At 43.5% G+C, this 18,233-nt stretch overlaps 2 protein-coding genes across 2 annotated transcripts in view; one reads left to right on the top strand and one right to left on the bottom strand.

Annotated features, from left to right (window-relative positions):
• The window catches only part of LOC103060118 (cytochrome P450 2J5-like), a 61,261-nt gene extending 46,841 nt beyond the window's left edge, over window positions 1-14,420 (bottom strand). Inside the window, exon 1 of the mRNA XM_088132310.1 lies at window positions 14,336-14,420. The gene's annotated coding sequence lies outside the window, so the exon portion shown is untranslated. The remainder of the gene's footprint in view (window positions 1-14,335) is intronic.
• Window positions 1-18,233, top strand: part of LOC148213506 (cytochrome P450 2J2-like) — a 95,018-nt gene that overhangs the window by 30,290 nt on the left and 46,495 nt on the right. The gene's annotated exons all lie outside the window — the stretch shown is intronic.

The raw sequence follows: 18,233 nt of genomic DNA, 5'->3' as shown, positions 1-18,233 counted from the left end.
GTTCTCAAACTTTATTCCCCTGTCCTGTTACAGTTAACCTTGGCCATAAAGACCTCTAGATGAAACATCTATATCTAATATTTCTGTCCTGAAGAACAGTTGTCAAAAATCTGATTTGTCCTCTTTCTATGTACAGTATAGTTCAGAGGTGCATCTGGTAGAATCTCAATTTTTGTATCTCCAAGTTTTAAAGGAGTTTCACTCCTTTTTAATTCTATAATGACTTTTTTGTTTTACAGTGTATTAATTGTACAAGTGGCAGTTTTCTCTTTCATGCTGTCCAAGAATACAAACTAAATTCGGAAAGAAAAAGGAAAATAAAGAGAGTAGAAAATGCAAGAAAAGAAAAAAGAGGAAAAAATAAGAAAAAGGGAAAAGAAGTATTTAAAGAAGTTATCCAATCTTCATCACAAGTACAAACAAACATAGTGATACTTCACCCTTATAAGGATACATGCAAGTATCTCTTCTTCCCATAACCTATCCCTTAGCCATATGCAAATCCATAAATCATTAACACTTCAGTCCTGGTATCAGCAAAATATCCAGAAAGGCTTCCCCGAATTTTATAGATACATGTCTTATTTTAATCTTGGTCAAATAAATCAATTGTGTACTCCTTCCTTTTGCTTCTAACAATCTTGATCTTAATTCATTCAGATGTTGTCATAGATTTGATCTCTCTTTAGTTTGTTTGTTTTTCCCCATCTCAATGGCTTCTTCAAGGCTTTAGTAAACCTCTTTTGTAAATCTAGTAAGGAGTCATTATCCAGGTCATTGTCACGGCTTGTCATTTGTATTTCCACTTTAACTGTCATTTATAATCCACCATTTTTTTTAAATTTTCCAGTATTTCAACAATTTATAATCTAATATTTCTGCATCAGATGACATTTGCTTCAGATCTTTATCCTGTAGATCCTCCAAGGCATTCCCTTTCACTTTTGTCATTTCGTCTTTAACACCTTTTGGACATAATCTATCCATAGAAGCAGACATCACTGCTGACATTGTAGCTGCTAGTTTCTGTCCCCATTCTTCAAATATCTCCTGGAGTATTTCAAGTGTTCTACCATTTTCTGTGATTTTGTCTCAATGCTGAGCAAAGCCAAAAGGCAAGCCTGTCTCTCTCTCTCTCTTTTCTTCCTTTTATGCGTGAAATCTTTAGTCCCCTCTAGTGTCCAATTTCCAAAATCATAGTCTCAAGTTTCTGTTGCGGTTTTGCTGTCCGCATCAGGGTGGGCCACTCATGGGGTCTCGACAGGCGAGAGTGAAGACAAACACGCAGGTTTTCCTCGAGGTGAGTGAGCCCAGAGCGTGTTCTGAACTACTCTTTTATTGGGTATTACAAGTCAGGAAGCAGGTGGTGGGGGCATATAGCCTTTTATAGTCATGCAACAGCTTTAAGCAACACTATTGGTTTATTCTATGTTTCCTGTATAGCCTGTCATGGTTATACGTTTCCCTATTTGCTTACGTAGCATCAGGTATTTTTCAAGCAGTGATCGCCTTATCGTGCTTTTAGGTGCTTTTATTATCTGGTACCTTCCCTCATCCTAGGTTTCTGGTTCGTGTGTCAGCCACTGGCCTGGCCACACTGCAGAAGCCTGAATCAAGTTTCTGATAAGCAAGCATTTTATTCCAACATCTCCTCCGTTTTTGTTTTAAAAGTAAAACTGGTGGATTCCAACTCTTCGTCAGAGTCTAATATGCGGAGGGATGCTTTTTCCATATTTTCTCCAGACCGTATTGGTTGGTAATGGTGGCGTTCCAGTACCATATTTTCCAAGGCACCTATTTTAGTTTCCACAAATTTTGTTAGGCGAGATAGAATGCAGGGGCCAAATGTACATGCAAGGAGTAGCAATATCAGTGGTCCTGCTATGGTACCTATCAGGGTGGTCAACCATGGGGAAAAGTTGAACCAGGATTGAGACCATCCTTGCTGACCCTCCCTCTCCTTTTTACGTTTATCCAGGCCCTCCCTGAGTTTGGTCATGGAGTCCTGCACTATGCCAGAGTGATCTGCATAGAAGCAACATTCTTCTCTTAAAGCCACACATAACCCCCTCTTTTAGAAAAAGTAAATCAAGGCCTCTTCTGTTCTGCAAGACCATTTCTGAGAGGGAGGTTAGGGATTTTTGTAAGTGAGAGATCGAAGTTTCTATTCTCTCTAAGTCTTCATCGATGGCTGCCCTAAGGTGGTGGTATTGGACATACTGATTTGCAAAGGATGCTATCCCAGTTCCTGCTCCTGTTAGGCCAAGTCCTACCAAGAGAGCTACTGTGAGGGTGGAAATGGGTTCACGCTTGTGTCTTGTGAGTTCTGACCCTGAGTAAATGTTGTAAACTTCTTCTTCTGTGTGGTAGTATATGCGTGGCATGACCTGGACAAGGATGCAAAAACCTTTGGTGCTTATTACATGACCATGGGCACAGGCCGTGAGGCCTGTAGAGCAAGCCCACCATCCATCTGTGGGTGGTATGTAAAAGAGTGTTGTATCAACCTCACTATGTGTTGTGTTGCAGTATTGTTCGTACTGTGTGGGAACCTGTCCAAGGCAGGTTCCCTTGCCTGAGATTGACTGCAATGTTTGTGAGCCATGTTTCCATCTGCATGCCTTGTCATTCGAGGAAGTGTTGTATGGAGAAACAAGCCCTACAGCCTCATAATATGGGGGTCGAACATCGTAGCAAAACCAGCAGGCTGTAGTAAGGTTGGGATTGGTGTCATTGACCATGTGATAGGTGGCTGTGACGATGTCCCAAAGAGGGTTCCCAGGGCGGCTCTGTGAAGGGGAAAAAGAATAACCGATGGAAGTAGGCGAACTTTTCCCGGGAGTGGGGGTGGGTTGTGGGGGTGGCTCCCTGCGGTTGGCTGGTATTGTCTTGGGGCCCACCGGTACCGGGGGTTCTATGGGGGTTTGTGTTAGGCGTATAGTAAAAATATTCCCCGGCTCCCCGGTTTTATCATGAACCCGGCCTCCCCAAGTGACCCCTGACTGCCACCCCGTGTGTCGTTTTCCCTCAGCGGTGAAAGAGATTTTAACCGGATTACAATTAACATATGTTCCAAATTGGTTTTGCTCACATCATACGTTCCCACCAGTCCGTCTGAGCGTAATAAGATCACCTCTGAAAGGAGGGTTCCATGTTATTTCTCCCGTGGAGACGCAGCTCCAGTCCGCACAAAAGTAATCGTTTTCCCCACCACACTTCTTCCGGTATGTTGTTGCCCTGACATGGCCGGGGCAGACATAAAGGGGCCATCTCTTGATCCATCTGTGGCTAACCATACCCGGTCTGTTGGGAGAAGTGGTGGTGTCCATCATCACACCAAAGTCAAAGTACAGGTCAGGAAACCAGGACCCCGGCACCGCCATAGATGAAGTGGAGTTCAGGATGTCTGCGTGTGCGTCCAATACCGCCCACGTTAGGTTCTGGGGTTGATGGGGATTGTGCTGCGCATAGTTAGGTGCGCAGAGGGCAACGCTCAGTAGCTGAAGGGCAACCGGGAACCACAGTATACTTCCCAATTGAGGCAGATGTGACATTTTGACTGAGGCCCTTCCCTTGGTCTACCTTCTGTTGTCCCTGCTGTCCTCTTCCTCGGCCGTACGTTGAGGGTCAGCTTCCGGAGTGACACCAGTAAGGCCTCTTATGTGGGGAGGAGGAGGGGCGTCTTGGGCGTCCGGCGAAAGCGGGAGATGACAAGGACAGACGCAGCGACCAGGGACCCACAGAACCTTATCGGGAAGCTGAATGGCCGCGTAACCTCGACCCCAGGTGATGAGTTGCGCAGGCCCTCTCCAGGCGGGGTCTGGCAGGCAACGATAGTAGACAAGTGGTCGTTGGTGGTCAGTGGCAGGTTGTGAGGCAAAGTGACGACAAGCAGCAGAAGTGGCAGGTAGTCCGGTCAAGTTGAGAAAGTTAAGAGTATAGAGGCAAAGGTTGAGAATGTCTTGCACCGCTGGGAGGCTAGGGGGCCCTTTCCCCTTTGTTTCTATATATCTGTCAAGAGCATGTTTTAAGGTCTGATTTGCTCTTTCAATTATGGCTTGACCTTTGCTGTTGTATGGTATGCCGAATTTGTGTGTGATTCCCCATTTCTGGCAAAAGGCGGCAAAAGCACTGCCTGTATAGCCAGGCCCATTGTCTGTTTTAAGTTCTTTTGGGCGTCCCAGCGTTGCAAAGGTTCGAATACAATGATTAATAATGTGTTTAGAGGCTTCGCCCCTTTGAGGGGTGGCCATGATGAACCCCGAGTAAATGTCAATGGAAACGTGTAAGTACTTCCATGGGGAAAAGGAAGCATATTGGGTAACATCCATTTGCCAAATTTGGTTGCACTCTGTCCCCCTGGGGTTAACTCCCATGGGCACAGAGTGCGCTTGTTTGCTACAGGTGGGGCATTGCTGTAAAATTGCAGTGGCCTCTGTAGCAGAAATTTTGAACTGCTTAATGAGCGCCTTTTTATTCTGGTGGAAATAGGAATGACTTTCCCACGGAGTGGGAGAGGAAAAGGCAAAAATGAGTGGGGAGGAAGATGCAGCCGCGGCCACAGCGTCGGCCACGCCATTCCCTTCCTGGAGGATACCAGGGAACGGTTGGTGGCTACGAATGTGTGCAACATGGAAAGAATGAGTCCTTTGAGAAATGAGGTGTTGTAAGGACAGAAACAAAGATAGAAGAGTTGGTTCGATAGAGGGGGATAAGTAGGCTTGATAAATGGAGGAAATAATTTGGGAAACATAAAGACTGTCAAGAATAAGGTTAAAAGATTGATGAGGAAAGGCCTCAAAAGCAAGGATGGAAGCATAAAGCTCTGCCCGTTGGGCGGAGGATTGTGGAGGGGTGGTTTTTGTGTGCCATTGGCCGTCAATCTGCCAGGCGCAGGCGCCAAATTTTTTGCTGCCGTCGGCAAAGACAGTGACTGCATCATGAATGGGGAAAGGAGACATAGGAGTTTGCCAAATAAAGGGAGTGGTTTTGAGAAGTTGTACCCGAGGGTCTGGTGGTGGATGGCAAGAGACAGTGCCAGGCCAGTCAGCGAGGGCAAACTGAAGGTGGTCGCTGACCGCTAGCAGTGACTCCCATGTGGAGAGAGAACAAGGAACATAAATGACAGAGGGTTCAACACCAGCTAGGGCCTTAGACCGCAGCCGACCTTTGGTAATAAGGGAAGCAAATTGAGCGGGTTTAGTAGTAAGCGTTGCACGAGGCGTGTGAGACAGGTGGATCCATTCAAGGATTAGCAACGAAGGTGTCACCTGAACCACCGTACCTGTTGGCAGTGTCAGCGTGTTCAGTAGGAGCAAAGAGAAAGGCAAGTTGTCTTTCATGCGATCCACCCATTTGGTACGTAGGGCCTGATTAATTAATTTTACAGTGTCCAATTGTTCCTTTTGCAAAGGGATGACATCTGCAGGTTGCTTTCCTTTAGTTAGTGCCGTGAATAAGGGAGAAAGTTGAATGGTGGAAAGACCTATGTAGGGGCGGATCCAGTTGATGGATCCCAAATATTGCTGTAATTGTAGCAAGGTAGGCGCAGGTGGCAATTGAATGTTCGGCAAACAGGGGTTAGCGTGTGATTCAAGCACCTTGTGTCCCAAATAATGAAAAGGTGATGAAAGTTGTACTTTGTCTGGTGCAATATGTAATCCTCCTTGTTGCAATATGTGTTGTAGGTGAGGCAATGTTTTTAAAACAGTACCTTTGGGTCCTGGTGCAGCAACCAGAATGTCATCCATGTAATGATAAACTAAAAATGACGAGTATTTATCCCTATAGGGTTGTAAAACCTGCGATACAAAGTATTGACACATGGTGGGGCTGTTCAGCATTCCCTGTGGCAAAACTTTCCATTGATAGCGAGAAGTTGGTTGAGAATTATTGAGCGCAGGTACAGTAAAGGCAAAGATATGTTTATCTTTAGGATGCAAGGGTATAGAGAAAAAGCAATCTTTAAGATCAATGATCATCATATCGTAATTTTGAGGAATCAAATTTGGATTTGGGAGGCCGCATTGCAGCGCCCCCATTGGTTTGATAATTGCATTCACCGCCCTAAGGTCATGAAGAAATCTCCATTTACCGGATTTCTTTTTAATTACAAAGACTGGAGTGTTATAAGGGCTTAAAGAGGGCTCAAGGTGCCCATTGTCCAATTGTTCATTGACCAATTGTTTTAATACAGTGAGTTTTTCCACTGTGAGCGGCCATTGATCTATCCAGACTGGAGTTTGAGATCGCAATTCCAGCCGCAAAACAGCTGAAACAGCCATTATTGCAAAATAAGCTTGATTTGAAATTGGGACATCAAATCTCGTCCCCACAAGTTAGTATGTAAAGGTAAAACTACGGGCTTAATGAAAGCGGTAACAGGGCTTGTGGCTGACGTGACTGAGATCCAATTGCAGCTGATCTGAGCCGTCTGGATCCCTCCTACCCCTCTGATGGATGGGGCAGGGTCAGTAGGCCAATCGGCAGGCCATTCAGCTGAGCAGATGACCGAGACGTCGGCACCGGTATCTAGAAGACCGGAAAAAAAACGTCCATTGAGTTTAAACTCGGCTACTGGCCTTTTGGAGTTGACGTTTTGCTCTATAGTCATACAGTCAGAAAAAGTCTCAAGGGGGATCATTGTCGCCACCACATCTCCCTGTTTGATGGTTACCGGAGAATTAACCATAATTGCCAAGGCGAAATCAGAAAAGGAGTCAGCACTGCGCAAAAAGGGGGCAGCTATGACTCCTTGAGCGGTAAGGTCCAAGTTAGGGAAAACAAGCACCGGCATTTGGGGGGGCAATGTCAAAGGCAAGCGAGGCGATATAAAAAGATGATAAACATGAGCGGGTAAAGAATAGGTCACAGTCTCGTCCGCAGTCATCTCTACAGAGTGAGGGGACGGGTCCTCATTGGGTAATTCAGCCTTGGGGGTGGGGCTGGCTGCATGCCCCACAATTAGTTTCCCGAATTCTGCTGACTTTGATTAAAGGACCTGCATTGGTTGGCCCAATGAAATCCTTTTTTGCATTTTGGACAAACGGTCTTAGGTTTGACTGCCTGTTGGGAGGAACTGCGATGTGCGCCCCCTCCTGGTGCCCTGCACTGAGATTTGAAATGACCAGGTTTCCCGCAATTGAAGCAATTTCCGGCAGGGCGTGACACAGGAAGTGCGTCTTGTGGCGCGAGGGAGGAAGAAGAAGGCGGAAGCAAGGTTGTGGTAATGGCGGAGGCCAGCGCAGCCATTTTGTGGCTGGTGGTTCCGACAATACGACATGCTTGGAGAAAATCAGCCAGGGTGATGCCAGGTTTGTTAGCTATGGGCTGGAGCACCTTTTGACAGTCCGAATTAGCATTTTCATAAGCCAATTTCATACACAGTTCACCTCTAGCATCTACGTTGTCAATTTGGCGTTCTAATGCAACTTGAAGGCGACTAATAAAGGAAGAATAGTCTTCTGTAGGCGATTGAATTATTTTAGGAAAGGTTTGCAAAGGTTTGCCCTGATTGTCATCAACCTTTCGTAAGGCCGCTAAGGCACAATTTTTAATAATAGGAAAAGCAGCTCTATCGGAGTTTTGCTGTTGTGCGATAGTGCTGATGGTGCCAGTCCCCAGGACATCGTCAGCAGTAACATTTTGAGGGAGTCCGGCATTTATGGCAACGGCAGCCTGTTTGCCGTACTCCGAATTCCAAATTACATATTGAGCAGGGGTTAAAATCATGCCAAAAAGCGACTGCCAATCTGCAAGCAGCATTTCCACAGCAGCAGTAGAAAGCGAAGTAAGCAAGCCCATAACATAACGCGACTGCAGGCCATAATCTCTAACAGCACTTTTAATCTCTTTGATTTGTTTGTAATCTATGTGCGTATGCACCGGCTGGCCGGGAGCGCCCGCAGCAGCTCCGGCGGGCACCACCCAGGTCACCGGAAACATTGCACACGCTTCAAGATCCTCAGCAGAGAGTTGACCTGACTGCTGAGCAGTCTGCATAGCTCTGATTATGTGACCCCCCCTTTGAGGTTTTATAGTCAGGGGGGGACTTGGAGCCATGGGAGCCGTGGGACCATTGGCTGGATCAAGGCACCCAGAACCTGCTGACATGGGAAGTAAAGTGGCCGGAGAATTTTTAACAGAATCATACGGGGGTGGTATGGGTTCTGCCGGCATTTGGTTGTCGAATTTATGGTGAATCATTAAGCATTCCATGACCACACGCCATGAGGTCAGAATTTGGACCGGGGCCCTAGGGGCCGCGTGGAAGTATTCCCCCAATTTTGTCCATGTGGATATTTTCAGTGACCCTTTTTCAGGGTATGATGGACATTGTTGCCAAATGTAAGACAAAAGGCCAATTAATTCTTTGTTTTTCAAACGGGGGAGGGTTTTGCCTCCGTTTGAAGAAATTTTAGAGGATGATTCGGTTAATTCCCTCAATTCCTTCAGATGCGCTGTCTGTTGTTGAGAGAATTTTCCGCCCATACTTACGAATATCCAGCCGTGTTTCAGACGGGATGAGTGCACAGCTCCCCTCGAGCGAATAAGTAAGGACGGTCCGAGACGCACCTCGTGAAATCACGCGATCACGTCGGGGTCACCACAATGCAGTTTTGCTGTCCGCATCAGGGTGGGCCACTCATGGGGTCTCGACAGGCGAGAGTGAAGACAAACACGCAGGTTTTCCTCGAGGTGAGTGAGCCCAGAGCGTGTTCTGAACTACTCTTTTATTGGGTATTACAAGTCAGGAAGCAGGTGGTGGGGGCAGGTTGTGGGGGCATATAGCCTTTTATAGTCATGCAACAGCTTTAAGCAACACTATTGGTTTATTCTATGTTTCCTGTATAGCCTGTCATGGTTATACGTTTCCCTACTTGCTTACGTAGCATCAGGTATTTTTCAAGCAGTGATCGCCTTATCGTGCTTTTAGGTGCTTTTATTATCTGGTACCTTCCCTCATCCTAGGTTTCTGGTTCGTGTGTCGGCCACTGGCCTGGCCACACTGCAGAAGCCTGAATCAAGTTTCTGATAAGCAAGCATTTTATTCCAACATTCTGTTATGACCTAAGGCAGAGTAAACAATTTAGTTCCCATGAAGGTGCTGATTATTTATATAATTATTTCCAAAACGTTATAGCAAAAGTCCTAATATTCCAAATTTGTCTTGTCCCTTAATTTGTTTATAACCTTCTTGAATTAAAGTCTTATTTCGCTTTTTGCCATTTATTTCAAATTCTTTAAATTCTTAAGCTTATAACTAATTTTCTTTTATTCTGAAATGAAGGTAAACTCAGCAGGTAGCTTTACAAACTTGTCATTTTGAAGATCTCTATTAGCCTTAAGACAGTTGAACAGGTAATTTTTGAAGGTAATGGGAAAGTGAGGTTAGCAAACCCTGTGTCCTTTAAAAGGCTCCACCACAGTTGAGAGCATGACGGCTTCCTTTCATCTCCCAGTACTCAAACCCCGAGAAACTGCAATCCTGCATTCTCCTTGCAAGGAGCAGCCATCCAGGGCACAAGTGGGTGATCTCCCATTCTCCCCTTATCTGGAGGGGTTGTATGGGACCAGCCTACTTGCCACTTCTTCAGTCGTGGCCATGATGTCATCTCCACTCATTCGGAGATGTGCTAGCTTGCCATTCCTTACCCTGAAGTCCTAATCTTCAAGATGTTTTTGAGTAATTCTGTTTCAGCTACTTCTAATTTCAATTCCAGTTTGTTTAATGTTGTCTTCTGAAGCATGTGGATAGTTCCAGATGTCCTCCCTGCAAATCTGTAGTGCCTTTATTCTGATGTTCTGAGTTATTCATCTATCTAGTTATTAATCTAATATGCAGTTCACTTCTTCCAGTTTTGATTCTTCAGCAGTAACCTTAATTCCAGAGAACATAGTCTTTGTTTTGTCAATGCATCATTGTCTTTGTTGTACCACCCTCATTACTTCAAAGCACCAGCCTGACCACCTCACTTTTTCTGATCTGTTTTGCTGCTATATTTCAGTAAATACTTTATTGTATTTAGTACTTTGGAAATTCAGGACATTCCCAATATTCTAATTAGTATAAAGCTATATATACATCTAGGGGTTGTGCCCCCACAACTCTTTAGGTATTGCTCTAATATCTCTGGTACTCTGATCAATCATTTGTGCTTCAATGGAAGAATGTGACTGGTGCCATGGATGCCATCTAATGAGCTAAGGCTTCTCCAACCTCCTATCTTCAAACCTTTACCATCCAGAAGAACAAGTTAGCAACACTCCCTGTTTTCCCTGCCTCAGGACTGAGTCAAAGAACACAGAGCAATAAACATCTAGGTCAGCCTTCCCCAAAGTGGTCTATTTGAAATGTATTGTGACTGTACTACCCAGAATCCAGTCATTTGTGCTTCAGTGGAAGAATGTGACCGATGCCCATTATTAAAGATGGAGAAATTGTCTTCAGTACTAACAATTCTTCTATTCCTAATACAAGTTCTTTGACATTCATATTACAAGGTAAAAACAGTGATGGAACTAATCTGATCTGACAAGAAGCCAGCTCAAAAATCTCCAATTTATGAGGAAGACCCTTTAAAAGATGGGTTTATTGTTAACCTTGCTCTGGGTATATTGTGCCTGGAGATATGAGCTAATGATAGCGTGAAGCCAGATTTGCAAGATTTATAAAAAAACTAAAGATCCAGAACACAGAAAGAACCCTCGACAGTTCTTCCAGCAATGTTTGAAGCCATGTGATGTTCAACCCTGCACTTCACAAAATTCCACCAAACTTGATGATAAATGTTAAGAAGCCTCTTCTTTCTTCTTTATTATTTATGGTCCCAGACCAAGAAATCATAGGTACAAAATTTAAAATACAGAAAAACTAAAGTTGAGACAATTAATAATGAAAAGAGGGTTCCAACCAACTTCTGCAAGCCATAGCAATGGCTAAAAACTTGACAACTTTTTTAGCGGTGGCCCATATTTAACCTTGTGGAAGGAGGTTGGCAGTGAAGATTTCGGACAATTGGGTTTACGAGTGCCAAATGCCGTGGGAGGTACAAGGGGCAGTTTAGTAATACATGGGTTACTGACTCAATCTCTGTACAGTTACTGTATAGGAGATTACTATGTTTGCCTGTGGTCTCCATAATAGGTAGCACGCCAAGTTGAGCCAGGGTGAAAAATCTCCAATATGGAAGAAGTAAGATATGATAGAGATAACTAGGAATTGTTCACGGAGAACCTGCAATTATACCATAATAAGGGAGGGTGATTTTAGCCATATAATCTTGCAGATCTACATCCCAGATCCTCTTAAGTCTGATGCTTAAGGCTTTATCTGGGCTGAATGATGAATTTGCAAAGAATGAGAAGCCACAATATGCCAGATCAGAGTCAATTTGCCTTTGTCCAGATGGAAAATAGTACTAACTCCTATGTAATAGGGGGTAAAATCATCAACCTATAGTCTGGAAGTCCCTCTGGAGCTCCAGAAGATGAGTGTACCCTCTGTGTCACCTGGAGTAGACCCATTGAGGACCATCAGGCCAAAAATGAAACAGCTTGAGTGATTGCATGTCCCTGGTAACTCAGGAGGCAATTCAAGATGGGACAACTCCCTGATGGAGATAATCATTCCTGTTGAGAAGGTAGATTAACTTTTCTCATGAGAATATCGCCATGCTGCTGAATGCCTCCCCTTGTTCTTGTCATTAAGGCCAGATTTCAAAAAGGGTCATAAAGGCTTGATTGTGATCTAAAGATCCAATCAGGGTAAATGTGGGTAAATCTGAAAAGATGCCAAATAATTTTGAGATTTCTTAATAGCAGAAGACAAATACACACATACACACACACCCCCACACATACACACACATACTGGGGAAACATTCTTCCTGCCATGTTGAAAATGGCTGAAATTATACAGAGAAAACCACCTGGGGATAAACGAAAATGTGTTCCTTCATCAGCCAACCAACACAGAGAAAACGTTGCTGAAGATCTGAAGAAGAAAGTATTATAACAAATTATACAGTGAGGGTGTGTTTGACGTAGAGTGGGATGAAAGTACCGATGTTTCTGACCTGTCTTACCGTACAGTATTTGCCAAATTCTGTTTCAATCATGAGAAGCTACTTTTTGGTGAGCTACGAAAGGAAAGTTGTACGGGAGAAGCTATATGCTCACAGCAAAGGACACTTCATAAAAACAATGTTTTGTGGAAAAACTGTAAATGTAACCAACGATGGAGTTGCAGCTTCTTTGACTAGAATTTTGAAAAAGGTCTCCTGGATAAGGTTACAGAAATAGCAATTCAAGTGAAACTCACTCACTGCATCATTTATAAGCAAGCTTTTGCCGCAAAGATGTTGGAGCCCAAAGTGCACAAAATGCGGCAGGGCGTCATCCGTGTGCTTAATTATAACATAACGCAGATACGTGCTTCTAAATAGTAGAATCCAGTTTGGTTGGTAGACCCAGTTTGGCATAGTATTTCAGGCCCCAGGCTGGTAATTGGGAGCCTGTGAGTTCTGGTCCCACCCAGGCACAAACTCTAGGAAGCAGGCAAAGGGAAACCACTTCTGAAATCTTGCCAAGGAAACTGCAGAATCTTGACAATACTTTGATGTAGGGACTTGTCTGGGCAGTTGCCAGGAGTAAAAAACCAAACCAAACCAAACCAAACCAAACCAAAAGCTGATTCAAAAGCACCAAAAATAAAAAAAAGTACAATCTTGACAATTCTTTGAATGAGATGAGGGGCAGCTGTGAAAATCTTTTGTAGCACGCGGCCATTCCCTGGCTAGCTGGTGGCAAAGGGTGGAAAAGACTTGCGGGACTTAAAGATGGGCTGCCGTGTTTCTCTTACAAAGAGAAAAGTCCTCCAAACTTGCTAGTGTTTGTTGTGATGACAAGCGGCTTTCAACACTATGGTACCCTGCGGGTATTTTTTCTAAAGAAATAAACACACGTAATCCGTCCCTTCAAGAGGGAGTAAGAAAATGACTGTGTTTCTACACAGACAGAATGTTGAAAACGGGTGTTTGGAAGTGTTTCTTTCATTATTTGATGCTGTTTCCAAAAACAATATAGGTGTGTCATCCATAAAAGTGCTCATGTTGCACGCAGTAGAAACTGGGAAACAGAATTTTTTTCTAACCTGTTTCCTAATGTTCCGAACGAAGAGTTTCAGTGGGTTTTGAATCCGTGTTTTTGTTTGAAAATCTAAAAACGCAACACCTTCTGATTTGTTTGCAAGAACAAATGAGTGAGATCAGGGAAGATGGAAATCTACTAGCCAAAGTTCAACAAAACGTTTGCGTAATTGATGGCTGGGAGTGAAAAATGAGTATCGTGATTTAGTAGCTACAAACAACAAAACATTTCTTCCATCTCAAACTTCGTATAAAATAATAATCTTAATAACAATAATAAAATAGTAACTTTTAGTACGTACAAAATATTTTGCACTGTTAACAAATGAAATACAACTACTTTAAAAATACTGCTTATTTCACCTTTATCTCTTCCTTTCCAACTTTTTATTTTGTGTAGTATCTTTTAGAAAGTGCATATTAAGTGTGTGTGTGTGTAATATTTCAAAATAAATATACATATATTGGGGTGGATACTCTAAAAGGTTTTACTCATCAGGGAATATAATTGCAAAGGTTTGGCAACCGCTGCCTTAGATTATCATCTAGGCTGTCCTAGCCAAATAGGGATCAATAAGCGGCATTTTTATACTCTTTAATAATAGAGTATAAAAGTGAAAATGAAAGACCATAAGTTTCCAGTAAAGATTTGAGAAAGGGATCTTCCCTCTAGTTCACTCTCATTCTTATACTGAATGTCCTTTTCAGGATAAAGCATGAATTCACCCAAGGCTGTTTGCTTGGCGTGAAAGCAATCACGTATTTTCCTTAGGTTTTCAGGAGAGTTTACAAGGAGAAAGGGGCTTTCCACAACTGCAGCAAACCAGGAGACGAACCCATGCTGGCAGCCTCTCTTTTCCAGCTCTTGTTCTCATTCATCTCTTTCCCAGAGATGAACGAGAGAGCCTCAGATTGTCCTTCCAAGGACTCGTTGCTTGCAAGCACTTCCAACCAATGATTGGCTGTTACATGGAAGAAGAACTCCATGTTGCTCCTAGTTACGGCACAGATTTTGATAGTATTTCCTGCAGCCCTTTTTAAATTATTTTGAACTAATCTATACCATAATTAATGAAATAGTTCTTACTATTGGCAAGAGTCACAAGGCGAGGCCTTAGAGAAGATTGTGTTGTTGTCTATAAATTAAAAAGCAGCATTGTCCTAATAATGATTAAACAAGAACAAACCTGGCTGGTGTGGGTCTTCCGGGCTGTGTGGCCGTGGTCTTGAAGTCTTGTTTCCTAACGTTTCGCCAGCACCTGTGACCGGCATCTTCAGAGTGCAGGAGCACAGACAGGAGCAGTTCTCTCTGTGCCCAGGGTGAAGTGACCCTTCTGTGGGTATTTATAGAGATCTGGGGGGGGGGTTGGGTTACTGAGTGGCTGCTTGTTTTGGAGTCAGCATCTGTGTGTATTTTCCTGGGGATTAGGCAGGGTTTTTCTTCTACTGAATTGTTAACGAGGGGCTGCTGGGGGTGATTAGCAAGTTCATTGTGTGAACTGTTCACATGTCCTGGTGGTTGAGCTGAGTTCGTTGACCTTTTGCAGGCTGTATTTTTCAGGATTGGTAGCCAGGTTTTGTTGATTTTTAGACTCTCCTCTTTTTTATTGAAACTGTGCTGGTGTTTGTGAATCTCAATGGCTTCCCGGTATAGCCTGGTATAGTGGCTGTTGGTGTTGTCCAGTATCTCTGTGTTTTCAAATAGGATTTTGTGTCCAGTGTGCTTGAGAGCATGTTCAGCTACTGCAGATTTTTCTGGTTGCTGTAGTCTGCAGTGTCTTTCGTGTTCTTTTATCCTGGTATGGATGCTGCGTTTTGTGGTCCCGATGTATACTTGTCCGCAACTGCATGGTATGCGGTATACTCCTGCAGCGGTGAGGGGATCCCTTTTGTCTTTTGCTGATTTTAGCACTTCTTGTACTTTTCTGGTGGGTCTGAAGATTGTTTGGAAGTTGTGTTTTTCCATCAGTTTTCCCATGCGGTCTGTGACCCCTTTGATATAGGGCAGAAATACTTTATTGGTGGGTGGCTGTTTTTCTTCTTCAGTCGCATGTTGCTTTCTTGGTTTGATGGCTCTTTTTATTTCATTCTTGGAGTAGCCATTCGCTTGTAGGACCCAATTAAGGTGGTTAAGTTCAGAGTTTAGGAATTGGGTTTTGCAGATCCGATTGGCACGATCCATGAGGGTTTTGATAATGCCTCTTTTCTGACATGGGTGGTGGTTGGAGTTTTTGTGTAGGTACCGGTCTGTGTGGGTGGGTTTTCTGTAGACTTTGTGTCCTAATTTGAGGTCTGGTTTGCTCAACTCAACCCCACAGACAAACTGGTCAGCTTTGACGTGGTCTCCCTGTTCACTAAGGTACCAGTGAGGGACACCCTGGCACTCATCAAACAGATCTTTCCAGAAGACATCACAGCCTTATTTCAGCACTGCCTAACAACCAGTTACTTCCTATGGGACAATGAGTACTATGAACAGATGGACGGTGTCGCCATGGGAAGCCCCCTGAGCCCAGTCGTAGCAAATTTCTACATGGAACATTTTGAAAAACGGGCTTTAGAAACCGCACCCGTTACCCCAACAGTCTGGTTCCGATTTGTGGATGACACCTTCGCAATTTGGAGTCAGGATGAAGAAGACCTACAGAAGTTCCTGAACCACCTAAACAGCGTCCACCCCAATATACAATTCACCATGGAAAAAGAAGTGAACGGCTAACTTCCATTTCTAGACACGTTGGTCATACGCAAACCAGACCTCAAATTAGGACACAAAGTCTACAGAAAACCCACCCACACAGACCGGTACCTACACAAAAACTCCAACCACCACCGGCAGGAAAACTGATGGAAAAACACAACTTCCAAACAATCTTCAGACCCACCAGAAAAGTACAAGAAGTGCTAAAATCAGCAAAAGACAAAAGGGATCCCCTCACCGCTGCAGGAGTATACCGCATACCATGCAGTTGCGGACAAGTATACATCGGGACCACAAAACGCAGCATCCATACCAGGATAAAAGAACACGAAAGACACTGCAGACTACAGCAACCAGAAAAATCTGCAGTAGCTGAACATGCTCTCAAGCACACTGGACACAAAATCCTATTTGAAAACACAGAGATACTGGACAACACCAACAGCCACTATACCAGGCTATACCGGGAAGCCATTGAGATTCACAAACACCAGCACAGTTTCAATAAAAAAGAGGAGAGTCTAAAAATCAACAAAACCTGGCTACCAATCCTGAAAAATACAGCCTGCAAAAGGTCAACGAACTCAGCTCAACCACCAGGACATGTGAACAGTTCACACAATGAACTTGCTAATCACCCCCAGCAGCCCCTCGTTAACAATTCAGTAGAAGAAAAAACCCTGCCTAATCCCCAGGAAAATACATACAGATGCTGACTCCAAAACAAGCAGCCACTCAGTAACCCAACCCCCCACACACCACACCCCCCCCCCCCGATCTCTATAAATACCCACAAAAGGGTCACATCACCCTGGGCACAGAGAGAACTGCTCCTGTCTGTGCTCCTGCACTCTGAAGATGCCGGTCACAGGTGCTGGCGAAACGTTAGGAAACAAGACTTCAAGACCACGGCCACACAGCCCGGAAGACCCACACCAGCCATCGTATGCCGGCCGTGAAAGCCTTCGACAATACAAAGAACAAACCTGTTGGTGGTGTGTGTTGAAGGCTTGTCTAGTTGAAAATAAACCAGGTAATTTAGAAATCTTGCGTGAACTCTTATTAGAAGCATCCTGTGGGTGTCTTATGTTGAAAACAGTGTGATAAAGCTAGCCATGGAACCCACGGGAAGCTTGTTAGCAGCCTCAGCTGTTGGACCCCATGGGAAAGATTAGGAAAGCAACCTCACATTTCTGATCATTGAGGGATTCACAAACGTCAACAAATTTCCAGTCTTCTACAACGGTGTTTCTCAGCCTTAGCAATTGTAAAATGCATGGAATGCATCTTCAACTCCCATGATGGCTAGGGAATTCTGGGAGTTGAAGTCTACACATCTTAAAGTCGCTGAGGATGAGAAACACTGTTCTACCAGAAGGTAATTTTTGCCTGAAAACGAAATATGTGGGCACTCAGAAGCAGTCCAGATCTAGGATGATGTGGTATATTTTCTTGAAGCGCAACAGAATGGACAAACTTACAATGTCTAGGCTTAGATCTAATGTTTTTGGGAGAGGTGAGGTCCATAGCACTGGGTGATGGTGCAAAATGAATAGCGCTGTTACAACATGGCCAGCCTGGGATTTTTTTGTTTGGGGACTGGGTTTAAGTAAACAAATAGTCTGACTGATTCAAGGCAAGATCATAAGTTAAAAGATTTATCCCTATACATAGACAGACATACACTCTATAATTTTCTTTGAGATTTCTTAGTATGATATTGCTAATTTCATAATATGCTTTGAATAATTCCTGTAATTAATTTTTCTTTTGTTCAGAGTTGAAGTTAAACTCACCTGGTGACTTCTCAGATTTGTCATTCTGAAGGTCTCTAATAGCTTTAAGATAGTTCATCTTTTTTACACACACACACTTTATTAAAAGTTTTAAAAAGAATATAAAAACTTACAAAAACTAAAACAAAGTAAAGAAACAAAAGAAAGGCAAAAAGAGAAAGAAAGGAATGGACAAAAGTGGAAAAAGAAAAGAGAAAAAGAAATAGAAGAAGCTTCCGATTTCCTTTGCAGCAAATTCAAGTAATTATCTCTTACTCTATGGTTACAAAAAAGGTTACTCTTTTCTATTATCTAATATTTTCTAATCATCAAAACCACAAATCCAAAGTTCGTTTTTGTCTGTTTCATGCAAAAAATCTGTAAGGGGTATCCAGTCAGCCATAAATGTAGATGTTGTTTTTTTCTCTAATCAAAGAAGTCACTTTAGCCATCTCTGCCAGTTCCATCATCTTCACCAGCCACTCCTCCTTTGTGGGTAGTGCCAAACCTTTCCACTTCTGAGCGTGTAACAACCTTGCTGCAGTTGTCAAATATAAAAACAAAGTTTCATGACTTTTTTCCAGCTGTTTGTCCATCAATCCCAAAAGA

This window comes from Python bivittatus, unplaced genomic scaffold (genome assembly GCF_059951505.1).
Source record: "Python bivittatus isolate LINGU-HERP-01145 unplaced genomic scaffold, Pbiv_v1 ctg000980_np1212, whole genome shotgun sequence".
Lineage (NCBI taxonomy): Eukaryota > Metazoa > Chordata > Lepidosauria > Squamata > Pythonidae > Python > Python bivittatus.
Note: the sequence above shows the minus strand (reverse complement) of the source record. Positions and strands in the feature narration are given on the sequence as shown.